The sequence below is a fragment of the Balaenoptera physalus genome (assembly GCF_965194825.1).
Source record: "Balaenoptera physalus genome assembly, chromosome: 2".
Taxonomy (NCBI): domain Eukaryota; kingdom Metazoa; phylum Chordata; class Mammalia; order Artiodactyla; family Balaenopteridae; genus Balaenoptera; species Balaenoptera physalus.
Genome location: NC_138883.1, coordinates 43440933 through 43466084, shown reverse-complemented (window position 1 = coordinate 43466084; position 25152 = coordinate 43440933). Strand labels below are relative to the sequence as shown.

Sequence of the window (25152 nt, the reverse complement as noted above, 5' to 3'; positions counted from 1 at the left end):
TAACATGTTATCTATTTAACATTTAGTGAATGGAACCTGCCCTTTGCATTTCAGGAGGTGAATTTGTGGATTTTAGTAAGAAATATCTCTGAACAAAGGCTGCACAGAACCACAAAGGCAGGCAGGCATTCAATCAGAAAAACTAAGTCAGTGCTAGAGGGGCCACGTCATCACCTACTACGAGGCCCCTGGGAAAAGTACAGAAATGTGGACAAAGGGTACCTCTTACAGTGCTGTCAGGGTGCTTAGAGATTCTGTAACAGAGCTTTAAAGGGGGGTTTTGAAAGAAATGATCATGGATTTTCTGCCCGTTTCTTTATAAAACCTGATGTAATATAAATTTTAAATGGATTTTGACCACAGTTTCCCATAGCCTAAGGGTGAAACTTTTTTGAAAAAGAGCAGCCATATTTTCAATATTTTACTGATGCTTCGCATTAATCATTTAAAAACACCATCTCTGCTTCCTTTGCCAAGGGCCCCAGTTCTGAATGTAGAAGACAAAGTACTACAACAACTACAACAACAAAAACTCACAGGAAAAAAAATTATAAAAACACTAACCCAGCGGTAATTCTATGGATGGTAGAGCGGGGTCCCAGGTGATGCATTTGGAGCAATGAAATGAAAGCCCGCACTAGTGAGGGAACAGCCTGGTAAATGCCTCTCAGCAGTGGCACAGAAGTGCACTTCAGAGGGTAATTCAAAGGGGAGGGCATGGGGGTCACAAGGCTCTTCCCATCTGACAAAGTGGTGGCAGTGCAAGGCCTAAATGACAGGACATCTGCCTGATTATTGTGCAATGTGGTCATTGGCCAACATGCAGCGTTTAGGGGTTGTTTTCGGGAGGTGTGGGTGACGGTAGGGGATGTGAGGCATGGCGTGTTTCGCTTTTATAATTAAGAAGCCAGAAATATTGTATTTTCTACTTAGTTATTATCACTGAGCTAAGGGCCGTCTCATAACTGATGATCAAAGCTCCCAGAAAAACAAGTTATACAATCAAGCATTCTGAGGGGTGGGGAAAAAGGTCAAGGCAGGTTTAACCTCTTGGGTTATTTTTCCACCTCCATGGCCTCTCTCTTCCTCATAAGCTCTCCAAGCACCCCAAGCTGTGCAGCTGGGGAATCTGGCCGCAGGTTAGGGTAATGGGAAGAGAGTTTGCATATATGTGATTTGCAACCACCGTCTCGTCAAATCTCCTAGGTGCCTTTCTCCACGGTGAGCAATTGAATATGGATCCTGGTATGTTTCATAATCTAGTAAATGCTTGGAACTCTCAGGTCAACTTATTACCCTGTAAGTCACAGTACAGAATAGTACAATCTGGTTGTTGTGTCTACCTCAGTGCATTTAAAACCATGAGAAGGACTGATACCAAAAACTATCTTGTCCTGAACTCTTAGGGCACAGGATTTCTCCACTTCAAATTTCTTAGTGTGAAAAACAGAGGCACTAGTGTTTCACATGCTCAAAACTTCACTGGCCAATTTAAAATTCCAAATCAGGCTTTCCCCCCATGGACGCCTCACAGATTATCCCTCATTTCATAAACAATTCCAGTGTTATTTCAGGGCCTCCAAATGCTTTTATAGCTTCGATGGAGTCTTCCAGAGAGTATAATTTTACCTCATATTCTTCTAATGACTTTGCTCCTAGCTTTAGTTCCTCCAAGTTCATTAAGTCAGATTTTTTTTCCTCACTCTGCACTTATTAATTGTGAATTTACCTGACTTGAAATCTCACCTCACCCACTTCACTTCCATTTGTGTTCATATCCCATTTAATAATTCTAGAAACTAATTTCTAACGTGCAGTTGCAAATTCCTCTGCCTTCTAGTAGTGGGGCTGAAAATATGCTCCCCAGTTTACAAGTCCCTTTGGACCAAAGGTGCTATGAAGCTGTAATGAAATTGCACAAATACTGCAGTAATATATGTGGAGGAACTGGAAGGGGGATATTTCCTGTCAACATAGAATGGAAGGCGAAAAGTTAGTTCCATATACATAAATCCTGCTACCCACTGTTTTCTTGAAGTTATAGGTTGTCAATTTTTATAAAATTGTCCAGTATATTTTTAAATTGTGCAGTTATGTTTTTCTAGGTGCATCTGTGCTTCACAGTGTGTTCTCATAATTAATTTCACCTTGCACAGCATGCACTGTCTTTGACTTTATAATCCATTTTCCATTCCCTACCTATCCCTATCATTACACATAGAAACAGGAAAACCTATCTGTGATACAACACCGAAGAAATACACTTGAGGCTTATATAATATGCTGTACTACACGGGCTTCTAGTCACTTTTTCACTATCAGGAAGCAAAAAGCCGTGAACAGTGAATTAGCAGGAAGGGGGGGGATATTTTTCTCAAAATTTTCTCTTCCAGATCATGAAAGTAAATGTAATGTTCAAGACCAAATTCAGGAAAGAAATTCTGGAATCAAAACTATAGGGACACCAAGACTATTTGCTGCTTCCCTGAAGACAACTGTCTTCCTTGAAAACCATTACATATGTTAAACAATATCAACTAGTTTTTATTGAGCACTTACTATGAGCTAGGAATATGCATTAGGCACATAGACCATAAATAACCCACCAACCCTACAGGGAAGTTAATTTTGGATCCACGTTATAGATGAGGCAACAGACAACACCCTGTTGAGGTCTTAAGTTAATACAGGACAAAGCTAGGAAACCAAAAGTCTTACAGTTAGTATGAGACAAAGCCAGAATTCATACCCAGGTCTGTCTGCCATTAAGGCTTTTTTTTTTTCTCTCTGCCACAGTTAAGATACATCTTTTATCAGGAAAGCCAGTCCAGCATATTTAGCTATAACTTTTCCACCACAGATATCAGTTACTCAACTTTAAAAAAATAGCTGTGTAAAGAACAGTATTTTTTACTAGAAATTGTGGCAAAAGAGGCTCTAGAGAAACAATCCCTCTAACATGACCTGAAATGTGAAACTAACTGATAATTCCTTAAGTGTCTGTGGCAATTGCCAGTTACTTTGTGAAGGCAGATTCCATACAGTTGCTGCCATGTTGTCCCCAGGATCTCGGATGGAGTTTCTCAGAAGCCAATGCTAACTCTGGGCCCTGAGAAATCAGTATGCATTAGTCACAGAAGCCATGTGGTCAATCCTTGCCACCAGTAAATAAATTTCCCAGAACAAATCTTCCCTAAGGATTGAAGGAGGAAAACCATAAGAAGAACAACAGAGTTCTGAAGGCAAAGCAATCCAAGTAAGACCAATACACCCCAGTAATCTTTGAGACGACATCCATGCATGAGAGAGTAGCACAAGTAACAAATGTTTACCAAACTACCCTCGGTTTTCAAGGACAGTTTAACCATACCCATCACCAGCAGAGTAACTAGGAAAGTATTTATTATATTATACAAATGTAATCAAAACGATTAATTATCAAGTTAATCACATTTACCCAAATGATTGCAAGTAGTTTAAATGTTTTGATATTGAAAAATTAGCCCTCTGTTACCCAGAATATTACATGACATGAAATATCTCTGTGATGATGCCAGACATCACAACTGAATCTAGATGGCAGCGATGGTAGTACCCTGACTCCTGGCCTAGGGCTCCATTTTCCTTTCCTTGATGCTGGATGACCAGCTACTTCAATGGGAACTCCTCTGCCTGCTTTCCCTGACGATGAAATGAGGCCACAGTTGAGAAATTGCTTTTTAAAGCACCCAACAAAACAAACGTGTATGAGTTATCTTTTTAAAAAAATAGAAACTTGTGTCTGAAAAGCAGGGAAGAGAAGTCTCTAAAGGCCCACCTTCCTCTACTGCGTAACTTCCCAAATCCCAAGAATGTGCCCAGGGACCTCTGATTAACAGAATACAATTCAATTCATAGTGAAAGGGGTATACCTGAGAAAAATTACATTTGTTTCTCCTTTTCTATGTTCATTTCTTTTTTTTTTTAACTGATAAATCTACCCTTTAGTGGGAAATCTTAACACTTTTCTCAATGATTCATTGATTAAGCAGACAATAAGGATACAAAAGATTTCAAAGACACGATTAACAAGATACGACATATACATATGTATACAGAACACATATTTTCAGACATACATTAAAAAATTACAAAAGTGATCATATGGTAGGCCAGGAATAAAATTTCTAAAATTTTTAGAAAATCAGTATCACACAAATCTACTCTCTCATCACAGAATAAATTAGCTTAGGAATCAATTACCAAAAGATAGCCTTGAAAGAAAACATGTTTAGAAATTTAAGAAACACACTTTCTAAATGACCCATGACTCAAAGAAATCATACTAGATATGAGAACACACTAAGTTCAGAAGAGTTATAAAAATACTATGTAGCAAAATTCATGATGTAGCTCAAGCAATACTTCGAGAAAAATCTATATACTCTTAAAGCAGAGGTTATCTATGCTCATTTCTTAAATGTTCTTTTTCGCCTTTCTCCTTTACAGCAGCCATGAACACTTCACTTCATCTGTGGGCCCACATGGCTCATTTTTTTTTTTTTTTTTTTTTTAAAGAATTTTTTTTTTAAGGCATTGTTTACTTTATTTATTTATTTTTGGCTGTGTTGGGTCTTCGTTTCTCTGCGAGGGCTTTCTCTAGTTGTGGCAAGCGGGGGCCACTCTTCATCGCGGTGCACGGGCCTCTCACCATCGCGGCCCCTCCCGTTGTGGGGCACAGGCTCCAGACGCGCAGGCTCAGTAATTGTGGCTCACGGGCCCAGTTGCTCCGCGGCATGTGGGATCTTCCCAGACCAGGGCTCGAACCCGTGTCCCCTGCATTGGCAGGCAGACTCTCAACCACTGCGCCACCAGGGAAGCCCCACATGGCTCATTTTAACTCAGGCTTTGGCTTGGACTTCATTAAGATTTCCCACTTCATTTATCATTCTGGCCACTGGACCTGAGACAAAAAGGTCTCTTTGGGTATGTTCTGAAAATGTTACAACTATAATACCCTTCAAACAATATATGAATAAAACTACTCAAGATTTTGTGCTTCAGATGCACAGATAAAATGTACTTCTGAAAAAAATGACCTTTTAAGGATTCAACTGTCATACATATTGGCATCGGAGATTAATGAAAAGACCAGAAATCTTGAAGATGTTGGTGGAATTCAGAGGATTGGGTTTTGAATTCATGTTCCACCGCTTACTAGCTACATAACCTTGAACAAGTTACATTATTTCTGGAAACCAAATTTCCTCATCTACTAATAGATATTAAATGAGCTCCTTGCCTCAAAGGGTTGTTAACGGGATTTAAAAGAGATGATGTATGCTTATCACACATCTTGGCATTTTGTAAGTGCTCAATAAATGTTATTTGCTAATATTTCCATTAAATGTAACCATAGCATTCCCTGGTCAGTTTGTATGTATGGATACAACTTTGAATGCCTGCCAGGTTTGGATCAATGAAAAAATAGAAAAATCTTGGCAAACAAACTTTCATGTTTTGTCTGTGGCTTTCATGTGTGTGCTCAGCCCTCAAGTTTCTCTTAGGTAATCTAAAAGAAGCTCAAAGACTCCATTCATTTAGGAAGCATTCACTGAGGCCCCAGTGTGTGTAAAGAAAGAAAGGAAAAAAAAGATTCAAGAGTTTGCCACCATGTTCACTCCCAGTGATCCAACTGACCACAGTGAAGTCATCAGAATTTCTGGCCAACTTTACACATTCAAGTCATTTAACCAATCTGGCCATGTGGTGGTCAAGTACAGTTAAAAATCCTAAATCATTCATGACACAGCACTATAAATTCTGTCAGAAATATCAGCTGCAGGAAAGTGACTCAGAAATCAGTTGGACTAGAAACCACTAGATGAAAAAGAACAAATCTCACTCCTTTGAAAAAGGAACACAAGGAAATACCAAGTTGATTTCTAAACAATTAAATTATTGAAAGTGATATATAAATTATAGTATAAAAATATTTCTGCTGTGAACTTGTGAATAATTATATAAAATTAATAATAAAAATATTTAACTTTTTATTTCTACAGAGTAAAATTCTCCACCCTTGTATTGCAGGTTTCATTTCTGATAAATAATCATCATTTCTTATTTTCATCAGGTTCATGAGCATTTGCTTGATCACCTCAGCTGCAGAGTAAACTGCTGCTAATTCTGATGTGGGCATTTTAATTTTTGTATAACTTTTTTTTTCAGTCAAAGTTAGAAATGATTAGAAGTGTTATCATCCTATCTATGCAACTTGTTTCAAATTGACATCAATGTAACGTATCACAGTCATATAAACAAAAGCACTAAGAGCAGATAGGTAATTCAAAGAACTTCTCAGGCAGCTAAAACAACCCACTGAATTTTGGTTCTTCCTCCAAAAAATGATTGTTTTTTTAATTTGCATGTAAATAGTGTCATTTGAAAGCACCATATGTGCAGAATGAAACAAGTAGGCACAGCTGGCTCCTGGCCATAGCAGATGGAAGGAAACCAATGAAGCAGTTAAGCATCAAGCTGAGGGGCTTACACCTGCACACACATGCACAAACGCAGACTCTTTATAAATATTACCTGATGTTGATGAACTACTCAGTTTCGCTGGGAATCTCAGATGATAGGTGACACAAATGAAACTTAACAATTTTGTACACAATGACAAGACGGATGTGTTCTTGCTGCTCCGTTAAAATACGGAAACACACTGATTTACACTTGCACATACACAAATCATATCAGACTTCCTAATTTCATGACTCTCTCTCGCAGCAAAGGGCTTTCAAAACCATGCCCAAGTGTCCACAGAAAACACCTTGCTATAATCTCCTAGCAACTGTGAGGATTCATGAAACCATTTTAAAAGGTGTTCTCAGTGAGAGGTCATCAACCTGACCTTCAGGAGACCTGTGCCTCTTCCCCAGAGCCCAGCACTCCAGGGTTCCGCCTCGCCTGCTGGGGAGGACGGACACTGCCTGCCGACCAACTTGCAGGGAGAGGGGGCGTGGGGCTCATTCGTGCTCCCTCTGCCCTTGCCGTCTATTATTCTGTGCTTAGTATTTCCAAAGTAGGCAGGCCAGCTGAACCCCTCCCGGGAAGTGGCCCTGGGAACTGGCTTAGAATGAGATAGGACATAAGGGTCAAAAGGAAAACAGGAACTTTAAAATGTCCTGCTCCTCACTTTGCACATGAAAATATATTGTCATTGGCTAGCTGTGTGTTCTTATGCCAGTCACCTAACCTCTTTGCACTTCGGTTTTCTGATCTGCAAAGTGATAGAACTGAAACTCTAAGGTACCTTCCAACTCAAACATTCGATGAGGAGTAACAGCAAAGTATTCGATGCCCATAAAACTTATGCAAAGCTATCTGGGAGGAAAAGCCTCTGATGAAAAAGACATTTTAAAAAGCACAGAAAAGACCAGTTGCCTTATGAAAATGGAAGCCAATAGAGAAAAAAAGTAGCTAAGCCCCAAATATAACATGTTGAACACTGTATGGTAAATATAATTATTGGTCTCAATTTGTCCAATAATTAGCATAATAATTATGGAATAATTAGCATAATATTAATATTAATATTAGCATAATACTGTGTCCAATTTGTGTGGTATTATATGTCCTTGCCATATTCTGGTAGTGTGTGGAATGTACTGCCACACCCCCTGAGCTTGGATTTGGCCATATGACTCACTTTTTGCAATGGGATATCGGTAAAGTAACACAAGCAGAGACTTAAAATGGGTTTGTGCATTTGGGTTGCCCTCCTGTACTTCTGCCACTTCCACAGGGAAATATACTAAGGTAGTCACTGTGCATTCAATCTGAGCCCCAGAAGAGACCCATGCAGCAGCCCTGAACATAGCCTGATGCTACCTGAGTCCAGGGGAACATCACAGACCCATGAGCAAGGAAAAAAGTACTTCGTTGTAAGCCTCTGAGATTTTGAGGTCGTCACACAGCATCCTTACAAGAAAGGCTGACTGACAGACCCTGCAAGGAAATGACATATAGAGAATGAAGAAAATGCCTAGAGAACAAGATAAACACCTAACCATCTATATAGAAATCACAGAACCAGAGCCAAGTGTACTCAACACAGTCACAAGCGTGTCAAAATGACTGTGACATCAATTTGAAAACTGCACACAAATTACAACAGTATCTTCTACACTCAGTTTTTTTGTTTTTTGGTTTTTTGTTTTAGCAGTCCACACAGTTTATTCAGCAATAGAACAGAAGAGAACTTCCATCATGACAGACATAAGGCGGATACAGGGTAGATCTCTGGGGTACATTCTTTAAACAGACTAACAAGGGACTTTTTAACAACATGTGGCAGGCATGATTTGTTACATACCAACAGCCATTCATTCCTTACTTCTTCCTTCCTAAAAGAGCTCTGATTTTATTAGGGGAGATAATGTGCCCTACCCAGGCAATGCCAACTCCATTCCCCTCTGCCAGGTTCCCCAGGCCCCCTTGTGATTCAAGGATGTACGGAAAAAATCCTTGCTGTAATGAGACGTAAGAAAAAATCTGTGAGGGACTTTTGAGAAACATCTTCTTCCCCAATAAAAGAAACAGACTTGAAAGGAGAAAGCTTTTTGTTCCCTACTTCCAGCCTTTGATTGGGATTGAAATGTCTGCAGCAGCAACAACCTACATTGTACTCGTTGAGAACTGTGAGGACAAAAAGCCAATATGATAAGGATCCCAGAGGGGAAAGATAGAAAGAACCTGGGGCCTTGAGAAAATCGAGTTGCTACACAAGCTCTGGATTATCTAGAATCTTAAGTGGAATTTTTAAATTGTTCAGTGGCCTCTGAGATGTTTTCAACTGCTTTTGCTAAGTTTCTTACCTGAACTCTAGTTCCATGATTCTTATGAACAAGTGAAGGCCAGAATGAGGCCATTGTCAGGTAAGACCTTCTTAGTTCTAAGAAAAATGCTTCCACTAAACTGTTCATAATATATCTGGAGTCAAGCTGGGTAACTTCTTTTGTCACCTATCTCCTAGGACAGGTACTTTTCCATTGCCAGGGGAGGACATTCTACGTTCAGTCACCACAAAGACAGGATAGTATTTGCTTATGTAGAGCCAAGGAGATGTAGACAGAGGCATTTCTGCATGCTTTTATGTCACCTATATCGGTGTTGCCTCATTGAATGTGATTTCTCTGACAGTGACCAGTTATCGATCAGGTCATACCCACACTGAGGATGAGCTAAATAGAGCCAATGATGAATAAATAGTTATATATGAATAAATTTTATATATATATAATTATCACTGATTAATATATGAGGTAGAATTTAGAACAATATAGTTTATTATTAAAATGTCTAGGGCTTCCCTGGTGGCGCAGTGGTTGAGAATCTGCCTGCCAATGCAGGGGACACGGGTTTGTGCCCCGGTCTGGGAAGATCCCACATGCCGTGGAGTAACTAGGTCCGTGAGCCACAACTACTGAGCCTGCACGTCTGGAGCTTGTGCTCCGCAACAAGAGAGGCCGCGACAGTGAGAGGCCCGCGCACCACAATGAAGAGTGGCCCCCGCTCGCTGCAACTAGAGAAAGCCCTCGCACAGAAACGAAGACCCAACACAGCCAAAAGTAAATAAATAAATAAATAAATAAATAAATAAATAAAATTAAAATGTCTAGTTGTTTTACTGGAATAATCTAGAATTCAGCTACAAGGATGCTTTCCCACAAAAGTTATCACTAGAATATAATGAAAGTACACACAGCATGGGGTTTCTCCTCCAGGACTACCATGTCATAATAATGTCAATAATTAGGCTGTGGAGATTTTTAGGAGTAAGCTAATTCCAAAACATAGGAAATATGGATTAGTCAGGTTCTAGATGAACAGTCTGGCTTGGAATGCTGATTAAATTCATGCTGAAGAAGAGATCCACAGACCCTGGAAGCAGATCCAACAACAATTTAAGCAGTTTCCCAGAGCAGTGACAGTCTGGATCAGATATAGAAAGGAGTCATTTTTCCATCTTCCTTGGGCTACTAGTACACAACCCTCTAGAGTCTCCATGATTTTTACTTTAAGGAAATTTTAAGTTTAAGAAGTTATTTGCTTTGGCCAAGTTTTTTGTTCAAGGTTTTGTCTGTTCTGATCAGGATTAACTGTAATGCAGAGTTAAAACCAGCAACTCTAGAGTCATATATCCTTTTTCTAAACAGTGGAGGACCCAGAAGAAATGGGTGGCAAGCTTTTTCAAAGGTCCACCTGGTAAGATTTGGGGGACCCCCCTCAAGTGGGAAAGACCAAGGAAGAACAAGGCTTCTATTAGCAGGATTACCAGGATAACAATCAGGGCAATAATCAGCTCTGTTAATACGGTCTAAGAATACTTGGCAACATTCATTCTCAACCAGTTCAGTTTTGTACAGCCAATGGTCTAGTTCTAAACTAGGGAACCATTGCTGTCCTCAGTCAGGGCAATGTGAATTATCTGAGAACATTGGGACCTAGAGAGACAACACAGAAAGCAATGTAACTGTAAGAGGCCACAAGGACAAAGAGAGACACCCAAACAACCAGTCCTATTACAGGTTTGGTTTAGCACTTTCTCAGTCCAACCATTACTTGGAGAGGGTAAAATTTGGCTTGCACCTCTGTGCAATTCTTCAACATTTCGTTGTCTATTTTTCACTCACTTGGAACCCAGTCTCTGAACTCAGGGACTGATCCAGTCTATGTTATCAGTCACTTACTAGCAGCACAGATCTCAGAATAGCTCCTTTAAGTCTCAGCTTCTCAAGAAAAGATAGGGTTCTAATCTAAGTTAATTATTTTTTCTTGTGTGTTATCAGCTGGTGGTATCATGCAGAGGCACCTGGCTTACTCTGCTTTGTTGGTAAGTTATCATGTCTGCTTGGTGAAACAGAGGAGCTGACAGGTCCAGTGGGTCTTTGGTGGGCGCTGGCACTCTTGCTGTTGCAATACACGTACCCAAGTCTTAAGGCCTTGGCACTTGATAGCGATGTAGACGGGTCAGGAAAACCTGGCAGAGTCCTCTTGAGAGTGGATCCAATGAAGTCTTTCTTGGGAGGACCTTAATCAGGACCCAGTCACGGGGAAATAGCTGCTGTTGAGTTGGTTGAAGGGTCTGGGAATGCTTCACACACTTACAAATTCTAGCGGGGTTTTAAATCGTCGACTGTCAATGTCAGGAAAGCCCTTCGAGTGTTCTTTCCGCTCCACAACGCCAAGCTGCACCCCTCGGACGCGGCGGAACAGAACGTCGTCCCCGTCCCTTACATTCAGTTTTAAGTGATCCTAATTAATGACCCTAAATGGTTAGCTTGATTAAAAAGAGTTAGACCTTTATTGGGAAAGAGGTAAAATTGTGGAAAAATCTAAAAACTCCTGAAACTTCATTTAGATGAATTGGTTTTCACAAACTACCACATACTGTACCGTCTTCCACATCGTACTCAGCCTGGGGATGCTGCAGATATTTACCACCATAAGCCATGAGGCTCTCAAGCACACACCTTTTTTTTCTTAAAAACGGACTTTTAAAATTTTTTTAAAATTGAGATCATGTAACATTGTGTAAGCTTAAGGTGTATGTTGGTTTGATACATTTAGATATTATGTATGTTTACTACCCAAACCCCTAGCTAATACCTCTATCATGTTACATAATTATCATTAATTTTTTTGTGATGAGAACAATTAAGATCTAGTCTCTTGGCAACTTTGAAGTTTACAGTACAGCATTATTGACTATTATTCACTATGCTTATTTATCTACTAGCTGTAAACATCATCTTAAACAACATCTCCCCAATTCCCCCACCTCCCAGCCTCTGGTGACCACCATTCTACTCTCTGTTTTTATGAGTCTGACTTTTTTAGGTTCCACATTTAAGTGAGGTCATACAGTATTTGTCTTTCTTTGTTGGATTTATCTCACTTAGCATAATACCCTCAAGGTTCAACCATGTTGTCACAAGTGGCAAGATTTCCTTCTTTCTCAAGGCTGAATAACATTTCACTGTATGTGTCTACTACATCTTCTTTATCCATTCATCCACTGACAGACACTTAGGTTGTTTCCATATCTTGGCTATTGTGAATAATGCTGCAATGAACATGAGTTTGTGGCAGGATCTTAGTTCTGCAACCAGGGATTGAACCCAGGCCCTCGGCAGTGAGGGTGCGGAGTCCTAACCACTGGACTGCCAGGGAATTCCCCCAATTCCTTCTTACATATATACCTAGAGTAGGATGTTTGGGTCATTTGGTAGTTCTATTTGTAATTTTTTTAGGAACCTCCATACTGTTTTCCATAATGACTACTCCAATTTACATTCCCACCAATAGTACACAAGTATTCCCTTTTCTCCACCCTTCTCCAACACTTGCTATTTCTTGTCTTTTTGATAATAGCCATTCTAAGACGTGTGAGGTGGTATCTCATTGTGGTTTTGATTTGCATTTCCCTGGTGATTAGTGATGTTGAGCATCTTTTCATGTACCTCTTGGCCTTCTTTTGAAAAATGTCTATTCAGGTCCTTTGCCCACCTTTAAGTTGAATTATTTGCTTTTTTTTTTGCTATTGAGTTGTATGAGTTATTTATATAGTTTATATATTAATCTCATTAGATATATGGTTTGTGAATTTTTTTTTTCCATTTTGTAGGTTACCTTCTCAATTGTTGTTTGCTGTGCTGTAGCTCCTTAGTTTAATGTAGTCCCACTTGTTTATTTTCATTTTTGTTGCCGGAAGCACACACCTTCTCAAGAGACAATGTTTCAATTTCTCCTAGGATCCAGAAGCTACTGAGTTTGAACAAATCCACTTTACAGAGAAATGTGCACATATCTGTCTCATAATTAAATAATGTAATTACCATGTTGCATCTGAGTTTTATGCTGCTCTGTCTTTTGGAACCAGAAGTCCTGCTCAGGCAGGTTTAGAACTTTTATAGTAAATGCACCAAAGTCTTAGTTTTGTTTAGCAGACTAAGCAGAGAGGAGGAGAGAATAAATGAGGCAGAGAGGATAAACTCCCAAAACTCAGTAAATATCAGAGCACCAATCACACTAATAAGGGTAAATGATCTGTTATTCTATACCATTTGATAATAGATTATGTCGCCAAAGAAAATAGTTTGTGAGAAGTTTGTGACAATTTATAAATTGCTTATGCTGTAATATTAAATGAAAAAAGCAGCATATAAAATAGTATCAATAGTACAATCACAACAGTGTAAAACAGAAGTGCACTAGAAAACCAGATTTGGAATATTCTCAGGATTGTTAACACACTGTCTTTAAGTAATAGAACATTTGAGTGATTGTTTTCTTTTTTTCTGCATTACCATTTTTCATATTGAATATGCATTACTCAAGGTATCTTTTGAAATTACCTTTTCTAAATTACAACTTTATTCTTTCAAACTATCATTCCCTTTTTGGTATACTTTGTTCTGGCTTTTTCCACACCCTTACCAAAAAAGGGGAAATGCAAACTAATATTGCAGTAGAGTTTATGTATTTATATCTGACCTTCAGAAGTCTTGTTAATTACCAACAACACAAATATTTGTCCCCATGGCTAAAATTAGAGCTGCAATTTTTTCAAACCTAATGTTAACCAAAACAATGTAATGATATAATCTCTAGAAAAGACTCGACAGTGCCTTACAGCGTGGTCATTAAAAATGAAGCTGCCATCTTATTATTACAAGACCAGGGAAATTTTGAGATTACATAGGACATGGAAATACTATGTCCCAAAGACACACCAGTCATATCTCCAAATTTGTCATTATTTCAACGGAATGGACTGGTCTAATTCAAAAGTCATATTTAAATAAAGTATAAATATTATAATGCCAAAAGAATAATTAGCATATTCTTAATCCCAGAGAGATTCAAAGATGTTAATAGATTACCATGATCTCTGTTTCTTCAAAGACAAGTAGAAAATAGACATGTGAAATCATTTTCCTAAGGCCACACAGAGTAAAACATGACTGTGCTAGACACTTAACTGATTTATGAATGTTTCCTGAGTATGTCATTAGAATCTTAAAAATGTTACCACTGGGCTATGGAGAGACAATGTCTCTTTTTTTAAAATTAAAATTCCCATATTGCAAAAGTAATTTTGTATAAAGCAATAGTGTTTTCATTTCCAAAGCAAACTTTTGAAAAAAATAAAACTACTTCCCACCTGGCTTTGTGAGGAACTGCTACTAATAACTACTGTTAAACAGTTTGTAAATATATGATATGCTATTTCCTTGTCTGGTAATGATAAGCTTAGCAGACCAAAGCATAAATAAATAACTGTGCTATTGTTTTTCAGCTTCAGAAAATTACACATGCTATTACTAGTTGGTAATTTTGTGTAGGCTATGTCATTTTACAAGCATATCTTTAAAAGATATGGAAAATAGATTATTGGCAGTTTGTGAAATTAACAATGAAAGACTACTGTGTCGGGGCTTCCCTGGTGGCACAGTTGTTAAGAATCCGCCTGCCAATGCAGGTGACAAGGGTTCAAGCCCTGGTCCGGGAAGTTCCCACATGCCGCAGAGCAACGAAGCCCATGCGCCACAACTACTGAGCCTGCACTCTAGAGCCCGCAAGCCACACCTACGGACGCCTGCGTGCCTAGAGCCCGTGCTCCGCAACAAGAGAAGCCACCACAATGAGAAGCCCACGCACCGCAACGAAGAGTAGCCCCCGCTCACCGAAACTAGAGAAAGCACGCACGCAGCAAGGAAAACCCAATGCAGCCAAAATAAATAAATAAAATAAATAATAAAATAAGTAAATAAATTTAAAAAAAAAAAAGACTACTGTGTCTCACTTCAAAGATTTACCTAAATATCTAGGAAGGCTCAGGAACAATTTTGGGAGTTTGCTTAATGTTAAATTCTCTTATGATCTGGAAGTGCCAAAAAATAAGAAAATTACCTCCTGTCTATTCCAACTCACACACACACAGACACACACAGAGACACACACACACACACACCAGTTGCATCACAGCAACTAAGATCACCCATGAACTGATTTTTTTTTTTAAGCAGGGGCTCCACTACTTTTCTTTTTCTTCCTGATAAAGAGAAAATACCTTAACTTGCCCCCCCAGTTGTCTGTGGGGGCAGCAGAAGCCTCACCAGGAAGAATGACAGGTTCGTGGAGGAGACTCCAGTGAGTGATGCCATATACAGTTAATTAATGCCATATGTAGTTACTTAATACTAGAAAGAGAAGTGCAGCCCCTGTAAGTCATATGACTACAAAGGAGACCAAACAATAGAGCATCCTAACAGTTCGGGCCTTTATTAGAGAGACAGCTTTCCCCTTCATTGAAAGGAATTTTTCCGGGCTTCCCTAGTGGCGCAGTGGTTGAGAGTCTGCCTGCCGATGCGGGGGACACGGGTTCGAGCCCTGGTCTGGGAAGGTCCCACATGCCGCGGAGCAACTAGGCCCGTGAGCCACAACTACTGAGCCTGCGCGTCTGGAGCCTGTGCTCCGCAACAAGAGAGGCCGCGATAGTGAGAGGCCCGCACACCGCGATGAAGAGTGGCCCCCGCTTGCCGCAACTGGAGAAAGCCCTCGCACAGAAACGAAGACCCAACACAGCCAAAAATAAATAAATAAATAAATTTAAAAAAAAAAAAAAAAGGAATTTTTCCTAAGCACACTCTTATCCCTGAGGAAGAGGAGTGACAAGTGCAGATTGTTAAATTCGGGGCAAATGGAAAAGGCAAGCTCTGCTCCATGCTCTACGTTCTTTCTCTTGAGAGTATGCCTGCTCACGCTGGGCACAAGTTCTGTTTCTCCTCGTGCCCGGAGCCTCCCTTGGGCGGGCCTCCTGTTCCCCCAGGGGATTCCTGCCCCAGCCCAGTTAGGCAGTTCTGTCTAACTCAGGGTTCACAGCTGTTAGCAATCCATGAGGCCAGTACAGCCAAAGCCATTACCTTTACTGGCTTCTGACAGTAAACAGGAAATAAATGGTCCCTGTCTTTGCATTGTTCTATATCTCAACTTGTTCAGAAACCAAGCCTCTTCAAGTATCAGTTTTAGGGTGGTTTTATTCCAATCGTAAGTATAGCAAATCACTATACTTACTCTTAGAAAAGGGCTTTCATTCATTGCTGATTGATTGGCAAAAACTCCAAGTCAAATCTACTGCCTGATTTATAAGGAAGCCATCGATCACCACATGAGACACAGTCCACACTTGAATTATCTGCTTACCAACATCACAGTTCTGGCCATAGCACTCTACAATGATTTGTGCTATTATTTATTAATGCTTCTCTTTTAAAAGGCTCATTGTTTTTTACTTTAAAGTATGATGCCAAATGGAAACTACTGCAAAAGGAAATTGAGTATCACTTGTCAAAGATTAACACCAAAAACATACATAGCACTTAGTCTATGCCAGGCTTTATAAATATTACCTCATTGAATTCTCACCACAATCCTATGAGGTAGGTACTGTTACTGCTGTCGTTTTATAGATGAGAAAACTGAGGCATAGAGAGATTAGGAAATTTGCTCAAAGTCAGGTAGCTAGTGAGGGGCAGACTTGGCTCTGCATCAGGTGTCCTGGCTCGAAAGTCAGCTCTGACCCACCTCAAGTACAGAAAGTGACTATAAAGACAAAGGCAGTGAAAAGAAGTCAATGCTCTCACAGTATAAAAATAAAAATGAAATGCAAAGCATAATAACCATTTAACAAAAATGCACACCCAAAAATTCTATTTTTCATGCACAAGAAATAGTTGTTAATCACGCAACAGTAAAATTTTAAGTTTAAAAATGAAAATGAAATACAAAGAATAATCACCAATTGATTTATAAAAATCCACTCTGGAAAAGTCTATTTTTCTCTTGCAAGAAATTACTTTTGATGATAAGTCAATAATGAAAGCTTCATTTTAAATAGCCTTACTGTAAGATTAATTAGAGTAAAATGCCCTGAAGGGAAAGAGGGTTTTAATTCATTTTTGCTCCCCTTTTGCTATGCCCTAAGCAGAAAGTTACAGAGGTTGAATACACCTGAATCACTCTGGGTTTTCATAATGGCATTTTCCCCACCGCATCCTTCAGTGTCCTTATCCACAGTGATAAGGACACCCCAACTCCTTCCCCACAGGAACCGGCCTTCAAGTGATTCATGTGGTCGGCAGGAAGTGGCTCTACCACTTCAGTTTTAACCTAAGCAACAATACTGTGTCTGTGAAATCAGGGATTTGATGGGCTGTACCTCTCATAAGGTGTCCATGAAGAGAGACAGTGGTGAGTCCCACCCCACCCCGTTTCCTTTGCTCACTGCTCACACAGCTACCAGACACTTCCCAGCATCCCTTGCAGTTAGGCAGGGTCACGTCACAGGCTTTGGCCAAGGGACGGTGCCACAGAAGTGATTCCTGGCACCATCAGTGATCCTGAATGTCTCCTCTTTGTCGGTCTGTGGCTGGAGGAAACCGACTCAAGCACCAGAGGAACCTAAAGCCCCCAAATAGGAGTCTGAGTCCCTGAACGACTGTGGAACACAGAACCCACCCCCACTAAAGCCCACATTAGACTGTGATGTGAGGTGAAAAATAACCCTTTATTCTCTTAATTCACTTTGATTTTGAGATAGTTTGACAGCACTTAGTTTATTCTGATTAATACATTAAAACAAATGCTTAAATCTTACTCTTTGAAAATTCCTTCTCTTTGTATCCCTTAAAATGACCATTCTTTGGTAACTGCTGATGTAGTAGGCACTGCCCATACCTACACAGTTTGGTCCCCATAGAAAAACGTGTTTCCAGGCACTGACCAAAATAATCAAAGGCTGAATCATACCAAGTCATCTAGCTAACGCTCCTCTGAACTTACAGGTGTTTCTGCTAATCCTTCACTGTAACTGGCACATTGAATAAGCAAGACTCATGGGGTTTAATCACAAAACTTGGTTTTTTCCCATTGTCTCTTTAAACCCAGTCAGGTCCTTCCTTTAACCTTGATTTTACGGTCATGCTTAGGTTAGAAAGATAATCTACTACCATTTTAAATTCCAGCTGCAATCCCAATTCAGTATTTAAAAGTGTCTAGTCAGATATAGTGACGCACAGATCAATCGTCATCCAAAAGTCTCCCTTCCACACACCCTTCCCTTACGCTGGACCAGCAGCAAGACGCTCCCGCACCTCAGGGGAGGAGGGGCTGCTTAACATCTTCTGTTTTCAATTCTTTCTCCCAGAACTTACCTGCTATTTCTGACCTGTGTCTCACCCAGGGTTGAAGCTGTGAGGGGGAAGTAAAGGGGCAGGAAAATTCCTACTTGGTGAGTACTACATAGTAAGGTAGTGCTGTTCTTCCCGGTGTTAGAAGACATCTAGAGCTGACATTTCCATGGTGAGTATCTTTACGAATTCTCTAGAGACTCCCTTCGAGGTTTCTCTGACTACAACCCCCATTTACCCATCAATGCCGCTCGCTGGGCTGCCCATTCCCAAACACCCTCCGCTTCTGTTCCCTACTCCCCGCCCCGGCCCACCGCAACCACCAATGTCACCTCGCAGCCTTTTACTGCCATGGTCTCCTCCCCTGGGTGAACCCTATTAAAATTATTCCCAGCCATTGGTTCCCCACTCGGTTCCTAGGATCCGCATTCCACCCGAGGGCAGTGTGACCGTTCAGACACAGCCGCAGCTTTGCTCCTCTGCCAGAGCACTCACCATCCCGTCTCTCTGGCTCCTTTGATTTCCCAGTGGGGATGGGTGAGTGGGTGACAGACAGCCGGCTACTACACCCTTCTACCCACTAGAGTCACGTGCTAAGCTCTCTGGGGGGTCAGGTGGAAGTCTCCTCCTCAGATTTGAGATGAAGGGACTGAGCACCTCCCTACTTCTTCCTCTTGCTTAGTTTAGGTGGATTCGCAACACAGCTTTCCCCAGAGAAATCCTCCTGACAGCACTGTTTTAATTTTGAACCCTTAATTCACCTATCCTTGAAGAACCCTTAATTCATTTATCCTTCACTTAATGTCACCGGCAAAGCCCATTAACAATTCCTGAAATAAAAATAGAATCTGGGTAATAAAATAAAGTCTAACCTTTTTTTTTTCTTTTCCTTGGTGCTTCGTCCAGTTTCGCTTGTTCATAGGGTGCTGTGTGCAGAGGCCTGGCACCCAGCCCTCAAGACCACAGTTCCTGGTACAAAATGGCTGCACCGACCTTGAGCTCGTGCGCAGAATCACGTGAGCATGATTCTAACTCAGTAGGCCTGGGGTGGATCCTGGGAGGCTGCTTTTCTAACAAGCTCCCAGGTGATGCTGATGGTCTGTAGACAACCACACTTTGAGTAGAAAGGTCGAAAAATATCTGTTGAACGGTTTTCACGTTTTGCTTGTTTAGTTCTTGTTTACAATAGTTTAGGGAGGCTGACGGAGTTTAGGGGGCAGAGAGCCCCTCAAATTGCCCCTTGCCACCACTAGCCATCCTCAGTTTTAGCCTCTGCTCTCATCCTTGTTAGCAACAACAGCTGATGTCTTTTGCCCAGATTCATGTGAATCCATCCTTCCTGCAACAAAGTCTCCAAATGCCTGACAGCTCTAAGACCGTCCATAGGCAGTTTTTCCAATTGAAAAATGTTATAGCTCTGTCTTTGACCTTGCTCAGAACCTGTTCATGATCTAGGCCGTATTTCAGAGAATGCTGTACAGAAAGGCCAGACCTTAACATGGGGTCAAGGACTCAGAATTGCACAAGTCTCCGTAAGGCTCAAAGAAAAGGGCTCACCCCACCCCATATGGAAGTGAAAGCGACCATTCAGACTACACACCTGGAAGGTGTGGCCCCATCTTACTTTAAATCTCCCTTAAGGCAGATGGGTGATTTGCATAAATTTGCATAGTATTAGCGATTCTTATACTGTCCAGTGATGAAGTGACTTATGAAGAGAAACTTCTGTCCCAAATTCCAGTTTTGGAGACGATAAAACAAATGTTTCCCAGAAACCTCCTGAGTTCAAAGTAAAGAGCAATGCGGGTAGCAGAGGCCCTGGCAGAGCTAAGCTGGAGAGAGGAATCGGTGAAGTTTGATTGGGGATCTGGGATTACAACTGAAGCAGCAGCTTCTCCAAATTCAAGTCTGTGTTACTTATTACTTGAATTGGCTAATTCTTCCTTATTTCCCACCGTAAGTGAGCACCGTAGCTTAGAAAGGTGAGGGAAAGTGGGTGAAAAGAGCAAAGATGTCAGAGTGTAAGTTCACTTCCAGATTCTTCACTTACTTGCTGTTGGCTTGGGGCAAGTTAATAATCTTTCTGAGCCTGAAATGCCTCTTTTATAGGATAAGGATAAGGATAACAGTCTTGCAAGGTCATTATGAGAATTAAATAAAATATGTACCAAGAGGCCTCATGCAATGCCTGGCATTTAACAGGTACTGACCACATAACCCTCTCCCCCTTCAAGGACAACGGGGACATGGAAGACACTCGGTATTCTGCAAGCATCAAAGGTTTGTAAAGCTCTTTAACTTTCAAAGGACCTTCACAGCTGTTTTCTTACTTTGTTTTTCTAGGGAATAAAGGGGGGGGAAGGAAGATGTGAAGAAAAGAAATACAAAAAGAGGGAAGTATGGAAGAAGCACGGGACACTGCAGAACAAAATCTAGAGCCTACGTTTCCATCAGACCGAGATGTGGCATGTGATTCAGGTGGCAGAGTCTCTCACAAGTCAGGTGAAGGTCAAATGACAGTGAGTGAAGTCTGCAGTAAATGCCCTCCAATTAAAATAATAGTAAGTCAAGTATCTGAGTTTGTTGTGAATTTGACCCAGAAATTAATTTTTGAGAAGAAAGAAGTCTTCTTATTCCAATCACCAGCAAGTGGAGTAACTGTGTAGCACTCGGCCTTGCTAATCACTGATGTGTATTCCCTGGTGGGACCCTAAGGAATACAGCGGAGCCATGCTACCCTATTAAAACCGCCTAAATATAGTCTCTGTGGTATAATGTTTGCTGGAACCTTTTACATGTCAAGATCCAAAGCAAGTACAAATCTGCAGTACAGAGAGAATTAGATCCCAGCTGGAGTTCAAACTGTACCCATCTCCTCCCCTCCTCCCTTTAGGGGTCTACTTACATACAACCACTAATCATCCTCCAAAACAGAAGTCAGGCTAAAGGAAAAGAGCCTGGCCTCCACCAGCCTGGCCCACTAGCATCGCCCCTCTGGCCTTTGACTAAGTCCTTGAAGAAGGGCAGCGTGGGGAGATATCCACAAAATATATTCACAAATATTTGAGAGACATGGGACACAGTAGGTAACAGAACTTGGGGAGCATATGATAAAGTGGGATAAAGAATGGGGAAAAGGAGCTGTCCCCATATCCCTGGAGAAAACAGTGTGGCATTTTGCCCAATGGCCAAGTGTCTTGGGCCCAGTGAATCTGGGTTTGAATCCAAGTTCTGCCATTTTCTAAGTGTATGAGTCGGGGCATGTTTGTTAACCTCAGTTTCATGATCTACAAAATGGACACAAAAATAGAAACATCTCGGGACGTCCCTGGTGGTGCAGTGGTTAAGAATCTGTCTGCCAATGCAGGGGACACGGGTTCGAGCCCTGGTCCAGGAAGATCCCACATGCCACGGAGCAACTAAGCCCGTGTGCCACAGCTACTGAGCCTGCACTCTAGAGCCTGCAAGCCACAACTACTGAAACCCACGTGCCACAACTACTGCAGCCCACGTGCTTAGAGCCTGTGCTCCGCAACAAAGAGAACTCCCCGCTCCGGCAACTAGAGAAAGCCCACACACAGCAACGAAGACCCAACACAGCCAAAAAATAGATAAATAAATAAATTTATTAAAAAAAAAAAAAAGAAAAAGAAACATCTCTTAGAGTCTTTCTAAGGTTTGAAAGAGACCTGTGTAAAAGCTGGGTCTATCAACTATTCTCAAGTCATGGCAGTTACAGAAAATGACACGTGCATTATAATTCTGTAACATAATGAAACTGCTTAATCCCAGAGATAGCAGCATTGGAGGTCCTCAGCCCCAGATCCTGTCCACGCTCCCTGAGGGCTGAAGAGATAATAACAACGGTGAGAGCAAATAGCACAGCTATAGAGCTTCCTGAGTGCCAGCTGCTGTTCTAAGTGCTCTACATTGATTAACTCATTTGATTCCCACAGCAAACTTATGAAATGAGTATTAGCATTTTTATTATTTCACAGATGAGGAAACCAAGGCACAGAGAGGCTAAGTAACTTGCCCAAGATTACATAGCCTGTGATTGTCAGGGCCAGATCCAGCCCAGACAGTTAGATCCAGAATCCTTGCTTTCTTCATTATGCAATACAGTCTTTCAATATCATGGCCCAGCTCCAACCCAGACCTGGCATCCCCACCTTCCTCGCAGAAGGCACTCTGAAATACAGCCTTTCTCACCTTGCACGGCATACAGCATTTAACGAACATTCGTATTTTATAAAGAGCAGTGCAATCAAGTGTGCAGATGCCCCAACAAGATCTGCAGGACTGGTGGTTTGACAGAGCAGGACAGACCAGGGCAGGGGGTAATGGCACAGTCAGTGCCAGGAATCACAGAGAGACAGTCACGGCTGGCACCACAGGGAGGGGAAAAAAAGAGGATGGAAATGGTAATTACCCCATGGTGTTGCATGCTCTGGGGTTGTAGCACTCTCTAATAAACCATTGTGGGACACTTTGAATGGGGGCTAGAAGTCTAGCATTGGTGGTGGGAATTAGAGCCATCATGTTTCTAACTGTAGGTATTAGTTATAGGTACAGTTACCCCTAAACTGGCCCGGCCTGGGGAAGCCAAGGGTACAGCTGTGAGCACCTGCTGAACTTCACACGTTCATTGCTGATTACAGACTGTAAATTCCTGAAAGGCAGAGGATGTGTCTCTCGCATTTTGATAGCCCCCAGCAGTTGTCAGAGGCCTCTTTTATATAGCAGGCCACCAATAGGCTTGTGAGTAGGTCAATCAAATATATTTATTTAATAAAGATTTAGGGCTAGCCCTTAAAACAATTACTTTTAACGTCAAAGTTCTTTTTGCAGAGGCAATACACCGATTTCTCTGCTCTAAGTCTAAGTAACATTGGAAAATTCACAGTGGCAAAACTGAAGACCTAAACGAAACTCTGAACACATTTATTGCACACCAACTCTGGGCAAGGCTCCTTCAAACACCAAGGCAGAAGCTTTCCTACGTAGAGAAGGTTATACCAAAACCCAAAAATGCTGTTTGCAAACTCGATCTTGTTGCTTCCCCTAAGTCAAAGAATCCATGGCTAACAGCAGTTTTCATTATTATCGTTATCATCGTTATCATCTTCATCATCATCATCACTATTATTATTTGTGTTAACTCTTTACCAATTCTGAGTGTATTAGACCAAATGTTATTTGATGAAATAAGAGTTGTTTCTATGACTCAGGGGAAAACAATTGCTGCAGTTTGTGCCATAACACTTTAAGTCAACCGTTTTCCAATGCATAAAGGTGGTTTTAGGTCAGTTTGGAGCACTGGTTGTCATGTCCCAACATCTGGACCACTGGTGTGGGAGTGGAATAGGGCCAGAATGTGATGGAATAAACATAAATTAAATGAGACTGCACTTTCTTTCATGCAGCCCCCAGAGATGCTTGTCATGGAAACTGAAAATCCCTGTTCTACAAAACAAATGTGATTTAGCAGTGCTTTGCCAGATACCAGCATCTCAGTGATCATTTAGAACAGGGGACGACAAACTACAGCTCATGAGCCAAATCCAGCCTACCTCCTGTTTTTGTAAGTAAAATTTCATTAAACGTAGTCACACCCATTCATTTATATAGTCTATGGCTGCCTTCACCATACTCTTAAGTGCAGAGATGACTAGTCTCAAAAGAGACAGAATGGCCTGCAAAGCCAAACATATTTACCATCTGGTCCTCCACAGAAAAAGTATGTCAACCCCTGATTTAGAATAATACCAAAAGTCACAAGCATCAACATCTCAGTGACAATCTAGAAAGCCACCAAAATTCATTTCACCAATCTACAACCCAACCTCCTAAGACACCTGAATTTAATTAGGGTCATTAAGTTTTTTAAACCATTTATATAGTTTATTTCTTGAATCTTCAACATGATGTTTATTAAAGAGGCACACACTTTGCCTTATATAAAGTATGGGTCTTGCCCTTGATGTTGGCAATTGGCATCCACCTCCTGTGCAGGAAATCAAATTTATTGTTCCTATTGCACTTCCTTCCATATATCAGTGTTTGACCTGTCCCCTTAACCTCAGGGCTGGGACAAACTCTAAAACATTAATATGCATAAGAAATGTAATTGAAAAATTTATCCCCCCATTCTTAAGATGTCACCCTTCTTATTTCTGTCTTTGGTGCTTGTCTAGCTGCAGCCTTGTTAGCTTGGTCCCTGGCCAGGCAGCATTTGCTTAATGACACCCCCCATAGGAGCCCCCTCCTCCCCACTCATTACACCTTTTTCTTCCCTCACCCCAAATTCCCTCTAAATACGACATCTCTCAGGGTGCTTGACTAGCAGAGAACAGCAGTGTTACCACTCTTTCCAGCAATAACTTGTTTTTCTTACACTGTACCTCATGAGCATAAACAAAGGAAAAGTGTAGAAAGAGGGAAATTTGAGAAGTAAAAAGAGAAAGATAATGGTGAGAAGTCGACACATGGTAAAGGAAAATGTTGTTGGAAAAAGGGAAAGAGAAGGGCAGGACTACACCAACCTGTCAATAAAGAAGCAGCAAAGAATCACACTGTCAAAAGAGAAGGAAGTAAGATCTGACAGTGTAGCCAAATGCAGGACCTTTGAGTCTTACCCACTGACCTTGCTCTTCCAGGACACATCTTACATTTTCTCAGAGAGTATGTGCCAATGTCACACTTCACATACTTGCCATCCAGGGAGAATCGCAATGATTGTCTCTCCCTCTCAATAGTTATTAAGCCCCATGTATGTACAATCCCATTTTCACAAACTTCAGAGTGCACTGTAATGTCTTTGCTTTACTTCCCTTTAAATGGTTCCAAATGGCTACACTGCAGAAGAGGCTTCTGTCTGCTGATAGTTATTGAGCAAAACCAAATCAAGTAC

The 25152-nt window shown here is 41.0% G+C and overlaps 1 protein-coding gene and 1 pseudogene across 3 annotated transcripts in view; both read right to left on the bottom strand.

Moving 5' to 3' along the window:
- The window catches only part of SLC35F4 (solute carrier family 35 member F4), a gene marked incomplete at its 5' end in the record, with an annotated part of 295837 nt that overhangs the window by 199341 nt on the left and 71344 nt on the right, over positions 1-25152 (bottom strand). The window lies entirely within an intron of this gene.
- LOC309655373 (torsin-1A-interacting protein 2 pseudogene) lies at positions 4867-11547 on the bottom strand (annotated as a pseudogene). Its single transcript has one exon. The product of its transcript is annotated as a torsin-1A-interacting protein 2 pseudogene (transcript).